Genomic DNA, 17,858 nt, shown 5'->3' with positions numbered 1-17,858 from the left:
CCCAGGACATCCTAACAACTGCATAGCAACACCCTTAGAAACCTCCCAAAATACCTTAGCAACTCTTTAACCAGATCACCAATTGCTTAGCAAATGCCCCAAAACACCTTTTCAACTACACAGAGATATTCTGCCACATAGCAACCATAATATTTTAAGCATATTTTGAGACACTGTATTTCTAAGGCGGTTTCTAGCAACACTTTACTTACTTTACATCCTGAACTTCGGTCTTCAAACTTTTCAGCCAACATAAAGAGTGTCTTTCTCTCTTTCTCTCTCTCTCTCCCTCTCTATTAGTCTTCCAAAAAGAACATAAGTGTTGTCTCATCTATATCCATGTACTGGCTTATATTCCTCTGAGCAACTAAGCATGTTGGTGCTTTTCATATTATGTCCTGTATATCTAGGATTTTTTGGAAAACTTGCTTTATTTATTATTTTGGAAAAAGGCGCCTTGAAAATGATTAAAGGTAAGGGAGAGATTGAAATATGAGCCATTATTCACTGAAAATGTTTTTCTTCTATTAAGGCTCATAGATCTTATTCTTCAGTCCAGATATCCATTTCACGAGTTCGCCTGCCCATTCAATCCTACCGCGTAATGGTAAATAAACTTGGCTTGCAACCCGAGGCTTGGCTCGAGCTCCGAGTAACCAAACCCCCCCAACATAATGGTGCAGTATGGAGAAAAAAGAGAAAGAGTTAGAGGAGAAAGGGCGGTGGAGGGTTGCAGGAAGAATTATCACTGGAACGGAGCAATGACTGCTGCTTAAATATGGTCATAGCAATGACTGACAGGACTGGATGATTAGGATCCTCCCGAACATGCGGTGGGAACTTTATGTCATTGTCATGATACATGTTATGACATGATACATGTGAGACCCAATGGTGTTTGGTGTCATTGACATCATTAGCGCCATCATCATGTTTGTAGTTAGTGTTGTTAGAATAATCTACGAGATTTCAGACCCTTTCTGCTTCCTGTGGTCTCTTTTGCACAGTATTTGCATGTTTTATTACAGGATTAGAAACATAGTTTGTCAAATACCAGACATTTAAGATATTTTCATGACTTTAAACACTTTTTTTCTGCTATTATGTGACTTGTGAAAAGAGTATGGTCTAATTTAAATGTGTCTTTTTTGTTGTTGTTGTTTATTTTGGAGCTTGACAGAATTTCTTGTATAAAAAGTGATAAAAAAGCAGGCCCGGCTCCTATTCCAGGTGGGCTGGTCGGATTGGGGGGGGGGGGGGTTCTTTAACGGTCTTCCCTGACAACGATTGGCGGCAAAACTGTCCATGAGGTCGTGGCTTGTAAATGAGCTTGGCTGCACGCATGTTTTTGGAGACCAGGGTCATGTTCTAATGCTGCTTTCCAGTTTCGAAAACCTGTCGAAATGAACATGTCATTTTCAGAGAAAGCAACACCGAACACTCTGCACGGAAAACAAAAGCATGCATCGCGATCTACAGAATATTCAAGCCACTTATTGGGCTACTATAATGTGCTAATTGAGATCACTAACAGTTCTAATAAAATTAATTGGCTGTTACTGTCGTTTATTGCATTATAGGTATAAGGTTGCAAAGTGAATGAGCTGTCTCGGAGGGAAAAAAAGAGGGGGCTGGGCAGAAATGAGAAAAAAACTTATCTGGAGGAATTGAATTTCGCACTAATTTTGCGACTGGCTGTTATGTGTGGGGCCAGGGTGGGCCAAGCCTCTTTTAAGATTCTTAAAAGTTAACAATTAAATATAATAATAATAAAATTGAAATAGAATTTTCATTTTTGGACGAACCATTCCTTTAAGAGACTAGTATCTGGGAGAAGTTAGCTTGACCCAGCCTCAAGTTCTTCTGTATTCAGTGCTGGAGATTCAGCTGACTGTATGAGACTTACTCGCTTGAGTAGCAGTGCCAATTAAAATGAAAGAATAGCCCTGGACAGTCCTCCACACTTGTGTTCCATCTCCCCTTCCACCTTCTTTTTGTTTCCCAGCACTCTCATTCATTGAGCAGATGAATAAATGGAGAAGGAAGAGTGACTTTCTGGTTTCTAATGTGCAAACGCCTCATTTGTGTAATTGTGTCATGCTTGTATTAGCACTGGGCTTCAGGTGCCTAATTGCTCTGCTTTAATATTGCAGTGGGCACTCGTTTCCTCACAGCGATGGCCACTAGCTCTATCGACTGACCTCGAGAAGGACGAAGAAAGAGAAAGACATTGAAAAATAAACTTTTAAAGCCCGGGAGTACAAATATAGAGAAATTACAAACAGAGACTTGTTCAGTTTGTCAACTTGGAGCTTCTAAGAGTGAGTCCATTTTTTGGAGTGATACTTTACCACCAAGACAACAATGCAACTCGTGCAATTCCAAGTACACATCACTCTTATCAGTGCACAGCTGAGAGGATGTGGGCGATAAAGTCAAGGGTGGTTATGGTGGAGTGCAGAACAGCGCGCTGAGGATTCATCAGAAGGCTTCAGCAAAAATGAGCTGCTGCCCGACTCTCTGTGAGCAAAATGAAGAAGCAGTCAAGTGTTTCCTCGAAAATTGAGTGCTGAGAGAGCAAGTATATATCAGTTTATCAGAAGGCTAATGAAGCTAATACATGCTCCATTATTAAGACTCTGTGACCTGAGGGGCTTTTGTTAAACAAACTGAGATGACATGAATGAAGAGGATTAGAATAATTAACATAAATGACTCTGCAAAAATGAATAAATCTGAAAAAAAAAAAAAAACTTGTTTCACTGTTCTCACTACTAGACCTGCACCTCTTGCTGATAGCAAATGACTTCAAATTTTTTCAGCAGGTGTCTGCCAGAAAGCATCACCATTCAGTTTTAAATGTATCCATATTTATATCATCATCATCAAGGAAATCAGAAGTTGATCAATGTGCATACTGTATGCTAAAAAATAAATAAATAATAATTATTATTATTCTTTATTTTAAGGACTTATTTTGAAACAGATTTTATTCAGAAATATTTATTTAATAATTACAAAAAAAAAATAATAATAAAATAAAAATACATTGGAATAAGCATGACATTTTAAAGTAGAAAAGAAAAGAAAGTGAAAGTGAAGTGACATTCAGCCAAGTATGGTGACCCATACTCAGAATTTGTACTCTGCATTTAACCCATCCGAAGTGCACACACACAGAGCAGTGAACACACACACACACAAACTGTGAACACACACCCGGAGCAGTGGGCAGCCATTTATGCTGCAGTGCCCAGGGAGCAGTTGGGGGTTCGATGCCTTGCTCAAGGGCACCTAAGTCGTGGTATTGAAGGTGGAGAGAGAACTGTACATGCACTACCACCACCCACAATTCCTGCCTGCCTGAGACTCAAACTCACAACCTTTCGATTGGGAGTCCGACTCTCTAACCATTAGGCCACGACTTCCCACAAAAAGTAAAGAAGTAGAGAAAAGAAAAGAAGAATTAAGTCGAAATCATCAAATAAAAAACAAGGGTATGTTTACATAACAATAATGAACTAAAAGCGGAAAGTTTCTTCTTTCCTTGTTAAAATGATGCCCTTTCAGAACAAAATCAACTAAAAGTGCTGTATTATGCATGCCAGGCCAGTAGTCGGCGTCTTCACTTTGTAAAAAAAACACTACACGTAATATGCATGTGCATGTGCACAGTTTTCTCAAGTTCACATTTTTAAGGTTTACACATATTGAAAAACTTGCACTTTGAAACCCATTTTCAGAAGTTTGTGTTTACACTGTTGTTTTGTAAATTCTTGTAACAATCTTTTAAAATAATTTTAGCTGAAAACAGTGTCATGTAAATAACCCCTTAATCAGAATGCAATCTTGCTCTAATATTAAATATTTAAATGTAGACCTCACATTTATGATATTTAACTCTATGTTTGTGTGTATCTTAAGGAATATATTTTTTTTAAACCAGTTGTCTAAGCCATAAATGCCATTTGACTGATTATTCTATATAGAAAACTTACATTTATCTCTATCTATTATTACATAAATGTAATTCAATGAAATATTAAGTCATATAAAGTTGATGGCCATCAACACAGAAACATGCTTGATTTCCAAATCAACACAAAGGTGTAGTTATGTTATGGTGTGCGGATTCCTTTTTTCTTTTTGTAGTTATGGTATCTACCAGCAGGGTTTAACTGGATAATGCTAAGTAGCCAATCTCTGAGCTCATGGATACAGCAGGCCTGTCACCTGACACTTCACTGTCACATGACATCATGCACCTGCCATGTTTGAAGGATGGAGTGTAGGTGGGTGTTTGATTCAGCAAATTGATTTTCACCTCAAGATATCCAAAATCTCAAGCATGGGTAGTCTATGATTAACATACAAGCAAGTGTTGCTTTGCTGATATTGTGCAATTATGTAGCGTAGTATTTTATTGCTGCAGTTGTTGTTAATGAGTTTTTGGGGAGTAAAATAATTGGAGCTTCAACTAGTTCTTTTAGAAACGATTAAGGAACAATCAAATGAGTTATTTGTGACCTGTCGTTGTTATCTTGTATTGTTTTGATAGATTTTTATTTTTTGGTTGGCAGCTTTTGAAACTGTGGATTTGAAATGTGAATTAGTTTTTATATAGTACACATAAAAAAGACACAACTTTTGATTGATGCAGGAATCCCACACATAATCTCAAGTCATTTGTTTGTGTATTGGACTACGTTGGCTGCTCTGTGTTTGTTTTTGATTTGCTTAAAGACGAACTGTAAGAACCCATAAGAGTCGGTAGTTCATGGATCAGAATAATCTTATAACACTGCATGATTTTGATTCACTAAAAAGAACCGGAGAGAGTCATGTGCTTATGAATTGGACTATGCTGCTTGCTCTGTATGGTTTTGATTTTCTAAAAGTCTCGTAAGAATCAGGTTGCTTGTGAAGTAGGCCAGGGTACTCTGGTTGTGTGACAAGTTTTTTGATTCATTAAAAAGAACTGGTTCATAAGAGTCATCTGCTTGTGAATCCGACTAGACTGTGTTCAGTGCAGTGGAGTAGCCACAGGTGTGTCTGTGCCACCCACAGTGGCAGCTGGCACACCTAAAAATAGATGCAGAATTATTTTTTTATAGTATCAATAAAAAATGTTAACTAAACTTGGGCTATTGTTGTTTACTTAGAATATATATATATATTTTGTTCGCGACTCGGTTGATTCAGATCGGCACTTCGGAGCCTGTTCGCGACTCGGTTGATTCAGATCGGCACTTCGGAGCCTGTTCGCGACTCGGTTGATTCAGATCGGCACTTCGGAGCCTGTTCGCGACTCCGTTGATTCAGATCGGCACTTCGGCCTGTTCGCGACTCCGTTGATTCAGATCGGCACTTCGGAGCCTCTTCGCGACTCGGTTGATTCAGATCGGCACTTCGGAGCCTGTTCGCGACTCCGTTGATTCAGATCGGCACTTCGGAGCCTGTTCGCGACTCCGTTGATTCAGATCGGCACTTCGGAGCCTGTTCGCGACTCCGTTGATTCAGATCGGCACTTCGGAGCCTCTTCGCGACTCGGTTGATTCAGATCGGCACTTCGGAGCCTGTTCGCGACTCGGTTGATTCAGATCGGCACTTCGGAGCCTGTTCGCGACTCGGTTGATTCAGATCAACCGCTGTTCGCGACTCGGTTGAATCAGATCGGCACTTCGGAGCCTGTTCGCGACTCGGTTGATTCAGATCGGCACTTCGGAGCCTGTTGGCGACTCGGTTGATTCAGATCGGCACTTCGGAACCTGTTCGCGACTCGGTTGATTCAGAGCGGCACTTCGGAGCATGTTCGCGACTCGGTTGATTCAGATCGGCACTTCGGAGCATATTTGAGATTTTTTAAAATTCAGATCTGGACATCGAAGCAGGAAGTGTTTGTCAAACAGTTAATTGGTGATAAATGAATATTTGGACTTGAGGCTTTTTTTTTTACCTTTCGATTCAGCATGTACATGGACCCACACACACTCTAGACTTAATCATCAGTACTAGGGCTCTAAACTTTTCATCCATTGTTACAGTGGCGTAGCCACAGGTGTGCCTGTGCCACCCACACCTAAAAATAGATGCAGAATTATTATTTATAGTCTCAATAAAAAGTTTACTAAACTTGGGCTATTGTTGTTTACTTATATATATATTCTATGTTGTCAAATTACATTTGATAAGATAGTTTTTGCTGCTTCCATAGACATCAGTGTGTATTTTACAAACTACCAAAGTATTGTTTTAATAGTGATTATGTATATTTAAATGTATGAAACCTAAAATAAACATTATGTGGTTGAAAACACTGCATATTAATTGTGATATATGACAAGCGCTGAGCGCGTCCTGACGCCACTGAACTTTCTAAATCATACTCTCAGGGACACAGAAATAAGAATCCAATATATGGTGCAATAATGCTAAAAATGTTAAAATGTAATATACATTTTAAATTATTTTTGTTAAAATATATCTGCTGACATTCGGACTGCCAACCAATCAGAAAACAGCAGCTGACTGTGACCCCAGCAGTTTATGATATAAACAGATAATTTTTGATTGCACATTGCTAACTAGCAATATGTCGCAGAGCTCCTTTCTTAATTGTTTTTTTTTTAGAAAAAAACCTTGGCTTGATGAACAGCCGGACACAAGGCCTTAGCGTTACACCTGGGGCATGTTCAAGTTCAAAACGGTGCGCAACGTTTTGCTACGGTTTCCGTGTTGAACGTCATGTTTCCTGGAAACGGCGTGCACCGGTGTGCAACGGGGTTTGAGATGTGTTTTCTCCTGTTTGGTGGGTGTGTCAGAACTGCAGTCCAATCAGCAGCAACATGTATATAAAGCACGCGGTATTAACGTGAACTCGCACAATGGCTTCAAGGAAAAGAATGTACAAATGTGTTCGTTGCAGCCATAGACAGTAAAAGAAATGGACACAGCGACCCCATTGGAACTCAATTGAGACAAGTGAAGCCCATTTTTAGAGTTTTTAGCACTTCCGTTTCTGACGCGCAGACTCAAACGAAGCTTGACGACGTCAGCAACCTGTCTGCCAGATGTAAATCTTCTAAGTGGCTGTGCGTGCAAACTGCCATCGTTAATCTTGCAGAGACGGCGAGCTTGAGCGGGGAGTTCTTTGGCGTGAGTGAGCAGGAGTAAGTATTCTGATTAATTATTTTGTATAGTATTTTAAAATGTAACGCCAGTACGCCATATTAAGTTAATTGCCTGCGAGCTTCTCCTCCTGTCTGTACGGTAATGCGACAGAGAGACGAGTGGTTATGACGCAATCGTTAGCCTATTTTTTACAAAAACTGTTTATATGGGGCCATAATGTAACATAGAAGGTAATGGAGCCCTTTATACATTGTCGTGTATCTTTAGAAATAAATAATGGACAAACGGAATCTTTAAACGCCTCAGATGTAAAGTTATTCGCTGTAAAAGTGACGCCAAAATGAATGGGAGTCAATGGGAATGTTAACGCAAGTGAAGTTCTGCTAAAAGATGGGAGCCCCCATCCGACTTCAACTTCCGGTCGAGTTCCTTGCCCCCTGGTTGCAGCTCGGTATACGCAACAACTGAGGATATTAGAAGACATGTTTGTCATAAGTTTTATTGTAAAAATATAGGATATCAACATAATGATGTAGTTGTTTATATTTTTAGCTTAATTCCAAGTGTATGACATTTGGTATAGAAATAAACAATGGTAATTAAGTGCTTTTCCTAAAAATGAGAAAGAAAATATAGGGTATTTAAACCGTATAAACTACAAATAAAGTCAGTATGTGAGGCTAAATAGATGTGTTTTAGTCTGAATTAGGTAAGAAACACAAAGAACACAAAGAATGGCCTTCTCAGCTGCCATAGTTGCAACTCTTGCGTCAACAGAACAGTGTGTTCAACGCATCACCGTTTCTGTTTAAAAAACGTTGTGCAACGTTTTGTCGGTGCTGAACACAGCCCTGATGACGATGTTTCTCCCTCCCCAGGCCCAACATCAACAGACAGTGTTGCCAGATTGGAAATGTCCAAGTATCGTACCAGAAGTTCAAAATTATCGTATTTGGAAGAAAATTATTACATTTAACAATTAACTACTTTTTGACACGACCTGCAAATTAACACTAGGAGTATGGTTGGACGGAAGCAGTGTGACAAAAATACTATCCCATATTTTTGCACAGTAATCTGACAATAAATGTGGCACACCCAGATTTTCATATGCACACCCAGAGTCTCTTTTCTGGCTACACTACTGGTTCAGTGTATGTTTCTGATTCACTTAAAAAGAATGGGAGACATATCCAAAAATGAAATGAGGTGTATATGACTTTCTTCTTTCAGATGAATTCAGTTGGAGTTATTTAAAAAATTGTCTTTGATTTTTTTCAAGATGTTTGATGCCACTCAACAGTGACGGTGTTGCACTGCATCGGTCCTTGAGAAGTTAAAAAAATAAAAAGCTCATCCATTAAAAAAAGTGTCTCACACGGCTCCGGGGGGTGGGGGTGAACAAAGGCCTCCTGTAGCAAATCGATGCGTTTTTGCAAGGAAAAAAATATAGTGAGGAAAGTTTGCTTCCTTTGCACCTGTTAACAAACGTTGGTTTCCACGAGACTCCATTCGTATGCGCAACACTGACCTCATGCATCATTCCCCTGGAACTGTTTCTGTTTTATAACAGTGAGCGCAAGCAAGATTAAAGTGATTATTACATTTTGAATATGGATATTTTTCTTACAAAAATGCATCAATTCACTACAGAAGGCCTTTGTTCAACCCCCGGAGCATTTTTTTAATGGATGTGCTTTTTATTAAACTTCTTATGAACCGATGCAGTGCAACATCTGCTGAGTCGCATCAAACAGCCTGAAAGATCAAAGACAAATTTTTTTTAAATAACTTGGACTGCATTCGTTAGAAAGAAAAAAGTCATATACACCTAGGATGACTTCAAGGCAAGTAATTTATTGGCTCATTTTCATTTTTGGGTGAAGTACCCCTTTAAGAGTTATGTGAAGTACCATTATTTTGAGGTACACAGTTGTTTTATCTCAGCTAATTAACTTTTGTCCATACACATACAATTCAGTTAGATTATTACTTTTCTTTTGCCATGACACTTTAGCAGACCAGTGCACAAAACCCACTGACTAATACACATGACCTATTTGAGTGTGATGTATTTGAGTTCATTTTTGACTTTTGATGGCCGACTTTAGCAAAGCTCTGCATATATAGTTTCTCTTTGGCTTAACTTTTTTTCAGCTCATCTGAGAAGACGGTATTCCCAAGAAAGATCTACAAAAACAAACAAAAATCAGAGTCCATGTCAATCATAGTCTGTGAAATGCTGGTGTTTTTAATCTCAGTCATTGCTCTGCTGGTCATCGGTCATGTTGTTTCAGGAGAGGAGTGTGTTTTGTTGTTTTGTTTCCTCATTAGCAGGCCGAGCTGTGATTGAGTCTGGATGCAGGATGGAATATTCACTCAGACAGAGACAAAAGGGTCTGCCAGTGTTTGATCTTATTGATTTATTTCACAAGGATCTCAGAGTTTCTGTATAATGCAACACTGACTGAATGTGAACATGCTCATTCGGGGAATGCAAACACTTGTAAGGAAACTGAACGAACACAAATACATTCTTAACTATATATTTTAAGGAAAGTCCAGTTTGGTTACTCAAAGTATCTTCTTTTGTGTTCAGCAGAGGAAAAATTTGTATAGGTTTGCAACAATTTAAGGGTGAGTAAATGATGACAGAATTTTCATTTTTGGGAAGACTATGTGCCTCAGAACATAATGCAAATTATTTGATGTTAAGTCCATTTATCATTTCTATAAAGCAGACATGCCTTTTATAATTTCTAAAATGCAGCCATTTCACTTCATGCACATTTTCATTTATAAAGTTCATTTAGAGTTCACCACTGCATTCAAATTCTAGAGGTTGTTTCATCAAAATGTCCACATTCTCGCTAGCTCTTATTCAGAAACAATCAACAAAGCATTATTTTATCTTTAGCATAATTTAGAGGTTTTTTATTTTATTTAAAATGTGCTTAATTTGTCATGCCAATAACTGCATATTTGCATTGCCTAAGCATCTGAAATGGTACAATCTCTCTCTGTGATTCAAACACATAATCAAACGATTACAAATTACCATATTTCATAACTGGCCTGAGAACTTCAAATGCAAGTGCAAGTCCAAAAAGAGAACTTGATAAGATATGAACACTTATCTAGAGCCAAATAATCCATCGCTGTCCCTCACAAGAAAAGTCTGGGCACAGGAATATCTTTTACATTCCAATTAAAATAAAAGTGAAACAATGTAGTGAATTAAAAGGTGGTTGATTTACAATGAGTATCTTTTTTTTATTTTTTATTCCTTATTAGGGAAAAATATTCATTTTAGAAAGAAGTGAAATTCCTTCTGAATTGCATTAGATTTATCTCAGAAATGTGACTCGAGCAGATACTGATCTCACGGCGCCAGTGTTTTTCTTTGCCTGTTATGATGATAACGGGAGCATGCGTGATGTCTCTGGGCCTCTTAGCCCTCAGGTGAAGTGACATGCTGGTAATCACCTGCGTCCTGGTGGGGCTGATGTGATCAGTGTGCGTGTGATGCTCGGCTCGTTGGCCTGTAGAAAATGGGAATAAGCAAAGGTGTAAATGAGTTCTGTGCTCGGCTGACAGGGTCTTTATGGATGGTCGCCCGCTATCGTATGCCTAAGAGGCAGATCCATTTCTGACGGCCATTAGAGTGTCGCCCTGGTGCAGGCTCGCTGATGCTTTGTGAAGATCCAATTTAACACGCTGCACCCGTTCACGTCCCAATAACATCAGCTCTCATCCTGTGGGTGGTTGTCATAAGCAGATATCATTGTGCTTATCAGGATGAGGTGAGTCTAGAATATGAGAGGTGGATATCTGCAGCTCTTTTTCAGTGATGGAGGCCCAGAAGGGCTGATTTTCAGTCAAATCATGCTGCTGCTTCTTATGGCAATGACGCAACTTGGACAATTAACATTAAATAAATATGGACCCTATTTTGGCATGCATTGCCAATTTTCAAAATCTAATAAAGTAATATAGTCCTTTTTTTTTTTTTTTTTTTTTTAATGAATATACTTTAAAACATCTTATCCTGAAAGTAAAATGACATGACTTTAATATAAATGTTAACTAGACCTCTGTGTATTAGTAAAACCGTAGCTAACCTGGAAGGACAATGTTCTTATGTGAAAATTAATTTTTTCTCAGGTCACTATGCAATGGTGTAAAAAGATCAAATAAAACCCTAAGATGTGATTTTGAGCGCAACTGGAAGTGAAAATTGGATCTGTATGGCCATTAAATATGTTTGAAGACTGTCTGCACAAAAAGAAAAAAGACAATTATTTCATTTGTCATCTTGACTTGGTCTCATCCCCCTCTTTCTCTCCTTCTTATTCACTTAGATGGCTGTTTATAATATTAGCAGGTGGTAGCATCTGTAATATGATAAAGGCAGCTCAGAGCTGTCATCTCTGCTGGGTTAAACATCTTAAAGAGCTGCTTGGGGCAGCTGTGGTCTAATGGTTAGAGAGTTGGACTTGTAATATCAAAGTCGTAGGTTCGAGTATCTGTGCTGGCAGGAGTTGTAGGTGGGAGGGAGTGAATGAACCGCGCCACAAGGGAAGATGCAATTTTAAATGTAATCACAAATTACCTGTTTATAAATAGTCTATCAGCCTATATGTTATGTATTAATATTGGTGTATTTTAAATATTTTAGTGAATCCACATTTAAATAACACATCAAATTTGTTAAAGTGGTGTAATCTGCTTGTATCACATGAATATGTACAGTATAAATGACTGACTCAGACCCATTTCTGCAATTCTTCAGTGAGAGCCTCTGGTAGATACATGTATTATTGATTTTAATTCATTTTTGGGTGCTGCCCACTTGGTCTAAGAGATCATATTTTGCATTGGAAAGTGCGGGTACCAAAAAATTACTACCACTCACATGAAGAATTCTCTCTAACTTTTTGCCAGAAATTAAGAAAATTTACTGGCCATAAATATTTTGACCTGCCATAAAACATTATTTCATTGAAAAACAGACAGAACAAATTGGGAAAACGCATCTAATTATTATTATAAATTATAACATTTAAACAATCAATAAATATGACTGTAATACTGTTGAAATAAGTTATTTCATAATTTTAATTGTAATTTGTGATACAAAATATATTATTATTTATATTGTTGTTCTTTAATATTATTATTATTATTATTATTATTATTAACATTTTCAAAAAAAAAAGGTAATATGTATGTATGTTTTACGAAGTATTATGGTTAGCTGGGTCAGTTGTCACTGCTATGTAAAAAAAAAAAAAAAATCTAAAATATTGTTTTCAATATATCTCCTGTTGCTTCTTATGAGAAGTATGTTCTTTGACATGCCGTCAGTTTCGGCAGGGCTCATTGTGACATCAGAGTTCGTAACCGTGGTGAAAGCCCCAGGATCACTCTGAGGAGAGGAAGTGAGGTCTGACATGCTGTTTGGAGCACGCTCTGTGTTGAGTGCTGAATGTGGAAAAGCACATGCATATTTTATAGATGTCAGCACTTATTTAGATTCAGATTAAGAAGGGAAAGACAGAGCGGAGGATGAGAACGGAAGAGAATGTTGAGAGGAGATGCTGGAAATACTGTGTAACTAGATTTTTTGATTTTTTTGACGAAAATATGAGCGGTGCTTGCCTGTGTATAACTCACCATGATGCTAATGTTTTTTGAGTGGTTCTTTTGAGAGGGATGCGTGCAGTTGCTAGGGTGTCTGGGTGGTTGTTAGGTTACTTATAATTCCCAAGTCTATATAAAACTGCTTTTAAAAGTGATGGCACCCCCTTTCTGATCAAGACTATTAATTTTAAGTACAATTTATATCAGTCTATGTTAAAAACAAACACTTAAACCAGTCCTTCTCTCTAGGATTCTTTTCCCAGTTTCATGAAAGAGTCAATCTAATGTAGGTGAATTAAATTTTCCTACAAACCGCCTTCACTCTTTACTCTTATTCGGGATTGTGCACTTCAGCACTGGATCTGTTGGGAGGTCTCCCCCAATCTCACTTTCTTTTACAGCCCTTCTTCTCCATCCTTTCTCCATGTAGTGCTCATATTGGTTTTCCTCTTTCGTTCTCTCTCTGGAACTCTCTCGTCTTTTCCCAAACGGGATTATTTACTTCAGATTCCAGCTGAATTTCTTCATTCGCCGCAGGACTGCCTGGAGCCACATAACAATCAAAGCAGGATCATCCTCTCCTCACAACCCCCAGAGAGATACAGAGAGAATATGGAGAGATGGATCTAAGGTCATAGCTCTGCTGTTCTTTAGCTCCATGGGAATAAAGGTCATGAACAGAGAATTATCTGGTGCATGAGTGAGAATGATTTATATACAGTATATATCATAAAAAAAAATAAATAAAAAAAAAATATATATATATATATATATATATATATATATATATATATATATATATATATATATATATATATTAATTCATTCATTTAGCAGACGTTTTATTCCAGACAGTGGAAGCAAACAAAAAACAAAACAAAAAATACATACATATATATATATATATGTATGTATGTATGTATGTATGTATGTATTTTTTTTTTTTAGTTTTTTTTTTTTGATTGCTTCCACTGTCTGGAATAAAACGTCTGCTGAATGAATTAATATATATATAATATATATATATATTTTAAATCTGTCATCATTTACTCACACTCATGTGGTTTCAAACCTGTATGACTTTTTGTTTCCTGCAAAAACAAAAGCTGAATTCTTGAGGAATATCCTGGATTATTTTATTATTTTATAAAATTATAACCGTGATCACGAATGAGGACTAAGCCTGTCAAGTTCCAAAATTACTTTTGCATAATCTATAAAACTCATCTTCTGAAGTAAAAAAAAAAATTATATATATAATTTTTTTTTTTTTTTTTTTTTTTTTTTTGATGATCTATTCCTTTAATAGACACACACACACAAGTATAATCTATCCAGTCTGTGAATGCTATATAACATCTTCCGAAGCCAAATTAAGTCTCTGAGTATCGACAAATCTAATTTTGAATCTGAATCTTCCCCTCCAGTGATCTGATAACATGAATCAATGATCCGAGTCAATCTTATTTGTGAATGAACAGTTCAGTCTGATTTGTTTACTGGATCAACTGGTTCTTTGGAAATAATTGACTCAATCAATGATTCATTCAATTATCTGTTTCTCAAGTTGACTGACTCAGTGCTACTGTATCATAATACTTTAGAAGACTTCGATGCTTTTTTTTGGTGTTTGTTATTTTTGGATTTTCATATATTCCAAAAACAAAATGCTCCATAGAAAAATATTACTTCCTACAGTTGATGAGGGTGAGTAAATAATGACAGATTTTTATTTTTAGATGAACTATATTATACTTTTAACCTGATCTCTCAAAGTTGAGTATGTACTAAAGTGGACTGTCAGAATCTGCAGTACTCAAAACTGAAACGCAATTCAGCACGTCATTGAGATTCACCTTGCATTAGCTGTCACCTCGTTTCAATTAGCTTGTGGGGTGGTATAACGGAGTACACAAATAAATGTTTAATTCATCATTAACAAGTCAGTGTTATGTAAGGGAAATTAGGTTTCCATGAATGATTAATAAGTTGGAACATTTAGTCCCTTTAAATGCAGCTAATCAGCCAAGGATAGCATACGTGATAGCATAGTGTTACAAGTTAGTTAGCACATTCTTTAACTTATAATTGCTCCCCCTAAAATGAGTTAAAAGGGTTACATTTTTGTTCAAAGTATGAGGTCCGTAATTTTTTATATCAAAATCTCATATGTTCATCAAGGCTGCATTAATTTGCTCAACAATAATTTTGTGAAATATGATAATTTTAATTAACTTTTTTATATGTAAATATATTAGTGTAATTTATTGCTGTGATCAAAGCTGTATTTTCAGCATCATTACTCCAGTCTTCAGTGTCACATGATCCTTCAGAAATCATTTTAATATGCTGATTTGCTGCTCAAGGAACAAAGTAGATTTCTTTTTATCAAGAATGATGAAAACAGGTGTGGTGCTTAATAATTTCTATATGTATAATTTCCATATGTGCATCATGAACCAGAGACTTGATAAACTTCTTACACATCACTCTTAATTAGCTAAAGCATATAAATATGCTTTGTTCGCTTGGGGATAAAAGTTCACCTTCTTCAGTTTTATAAATTGCATGGTAAACAACAAGACATTGATTACAACACGTGTCTGGTTTTTCTGGTACAAGGTTCTGTCCTAAAAACATTTTCTTGTGCTCAGCAAGAGGGAAAATTAGAGGAAAAACTGATTTTTGAAACCAGTGATCAGTTATTTCCGTTCTGCTTTTCATAATATATTTAAATCTAATAATTAGCCATGGCCTAGCAGTGGACATCCTAGATGCTGGGTTTCCTTTTACACATTTGTTATAGAATTTATTTATTTTTTTCGGATACAGGCTGTACTTGCTGACAGGAATGAATTGTATCTTCATTATGAAACGTTCTTTAGGGATACGCTGACCTTGACAGCGGCTTTAACATCAGACGCCGTTTAACTCCGTTAACCTTAGTGCTGATCTATTGAAGGCTGGGGATCTTTCACATGTCAAAGCTGAAGTGTCACAAAGCGCTGCATTTCACTCTGAATCACTCTGAAAGAGCAGACGGATCTTCACAGACATCCAGAGACAATGCTTCACACAGAGAGAAAGAGAGCCAGAGAGATTTCCTCCTGGATCGGGACACACAGACAGACAGAAAGAATGAGAATAGAGGTTATATGAGAAGCATATTAGAGAGTAGGGGAAAAGAAGAGAAATGAATTAAAGATGACACTGAATCATCTATGAGGATTTTAGGGTATAGTCATGTATGAGTAGAGTTGAGAGGAAAAGGCCTCTGTCAGTAAATCTAATGTCCCTGAACGGCACAGAAGAGTGTGAGAGCTTACACACACACACACACACACACACACACACTGTCTGGAGAAAGTTCACTGTTCTTTCTCTCACACTCACACACTGGTTTTTCTATTGCTATCTCTCATTCTGTATCTTTCTTTCTATCTGTGTCCCCTTGTTCTTATTGTGTAACCAGACTTCTGACTGTCTGCAACTTATTCTGGATATGAATCAATCACTTTGATGAGAGACTGTCTGATTGACATGAAAAGTGACCAACCAGTTTGTTTTGTTTGTGCTGGTTGTTTAAGGGTGAGGACCACAAGGGTGATTATCTTTAGGGTTGATTATATATATTTTAGTAATATATTAATATAATTCATAGGAATTAATTAAAATTATATATATATATATATATATATATATATATATATATATATATATATATATATATATATATATATACAGTATTGTTCAAAATAATAGCAGTACAATGTGACTAACCAGAATAATCAAGGTTTTTCGTATATTTTTTTATTGCTACGTGGCAAACAAGTTACCAGTAGGTTCAGTAGATTCTCAGAAAACAAATGAGACCCAGCATTCATGATATGCACGCTCTTAAGGCTGTGCAATTGGGCAATTAGTTGAATTAGTTGAAAGGGGTGTGTTCAAAAAAATAGCAGTGTGGCATTCAATCACTGAGGTCATCAATTTTGTGAAGAAACAGGTGTGAATCAGGTGGCCCCTATTTAAGGATGAAGCCAACACTTGTTGAACATGCATTTGAAAGCTGAGGAAAATGGGTCGTTCAAGACATTGTTCAGAAGAACAGCATACTTTGATTAAAAAGTTGATTAGAGAGGGGAAAACATATAAAGAGGTACAAAAAATGATAGGCTGTTCAGCTAAAATGATCTCCAATGCCTTAAAATGAGCAAAGCAAAACCAGAGAGACGTGGAAGAAAACGGAAGACAACCATCAAAATGGATAGAAGAATAACCAGAATGGCAAAGGCTCAGCCAATGATCACCTCCAGGATGATCAAAGACAGTCTGGAGTTACCTGTAAGTACTGTGACAGTTAGAAGACGTCTGTGTGAAGCTAATCTATTTTCAAGAATCCCCCGCAAAGTCCCTCTGTTAAAAAAAAGGCATGTGCAGAAGAGGTTACAATTTGCCAAAGAACACATCAACTGGCCTAAAGAGAAATGGAGGAACATTTTGTGGACTGATGAGAGTAAAATTGTTCTTTTTGGGTCCAAGGGCCACAGGCAGTTTGTGAGACGACCCCCAAACTCTGAATTCAAGCCACAGTACACAGTGAAGACAGTGAAGCATGGAGGTGCAAGCATCATGATATGGGCATGTTTCTCCTACTATGGTGTTGGGCCTATTTATCGCATACCAGGGATCATGGATCAGTTTGCATATGTTAAAATACTTGAAGAGGTCATGTTGCCCTATGCTGAAGAGGACATGCCCTTGAAATGGTTGTTTCAACAAGACAATGACCCAAAACACACTAGTAAACGGGCAAAGTCTTGGTTCCAAACCAACAAAATTAATGTTATGGAGTGGCCAGCCCAATCTCCAGACCTTAATCCAATTGAGAACTTGTGGGGTGATATCAAAAATGCTGTTTCTGAAGCAAAACCAAGAAATGTGAATGAATTGTGTAATGTTGTTAAAGAATCATGGAGTGGAATAACAGCTGAGAGGTGCCACAAGTTGGTTGACTCCATGCCACCCAGATGTCAAGCAGTTTTAAAAAACTGTGGTCATACAACTAAATATTAGTTTAGTGA

The 17,858-nt window shown here is 37.2% G+C and overlaps 1 long non-coding RNA gene across 1 annotated transcript; it reads left to right on the top strand.

Moving 5' to 3' along the window:
• Positions 1 to 4,212: 4,212 nt before the first annotated feature.
• On the top strand, positions 4,213 to 13,455 carry LOC113113150 (uncharacterized). Its single transcript, XR_003293545.1, has 2 exons — positions 4,213 to 4,292; positions 13,024 to 13,455. It is a non-coding gene; the product is annotated as an uncharacterized LOC113113150 (long non-coding RNA).
• The last annotated feature ends 4,403 nt before the right edge of the window (positions 13,456 to 17,858 follow it).

This window comes from Carassius auratus, chromosome 13, assembly GCF_003368295.1.
Source record: "Carassius auratus strain Wakin chromosome 13, ASM336829v1, whole genome shotgun sequence".
Lineage (NCBI taxonomy): Eukaryota > Metazoa > Chordata > Actinopteri > Cypriniformes > Cyprinidae > Carassius > Carassius auratus.
This window is presented reverse-complemented; position numbering and strand designations above follow the sequence as displayed.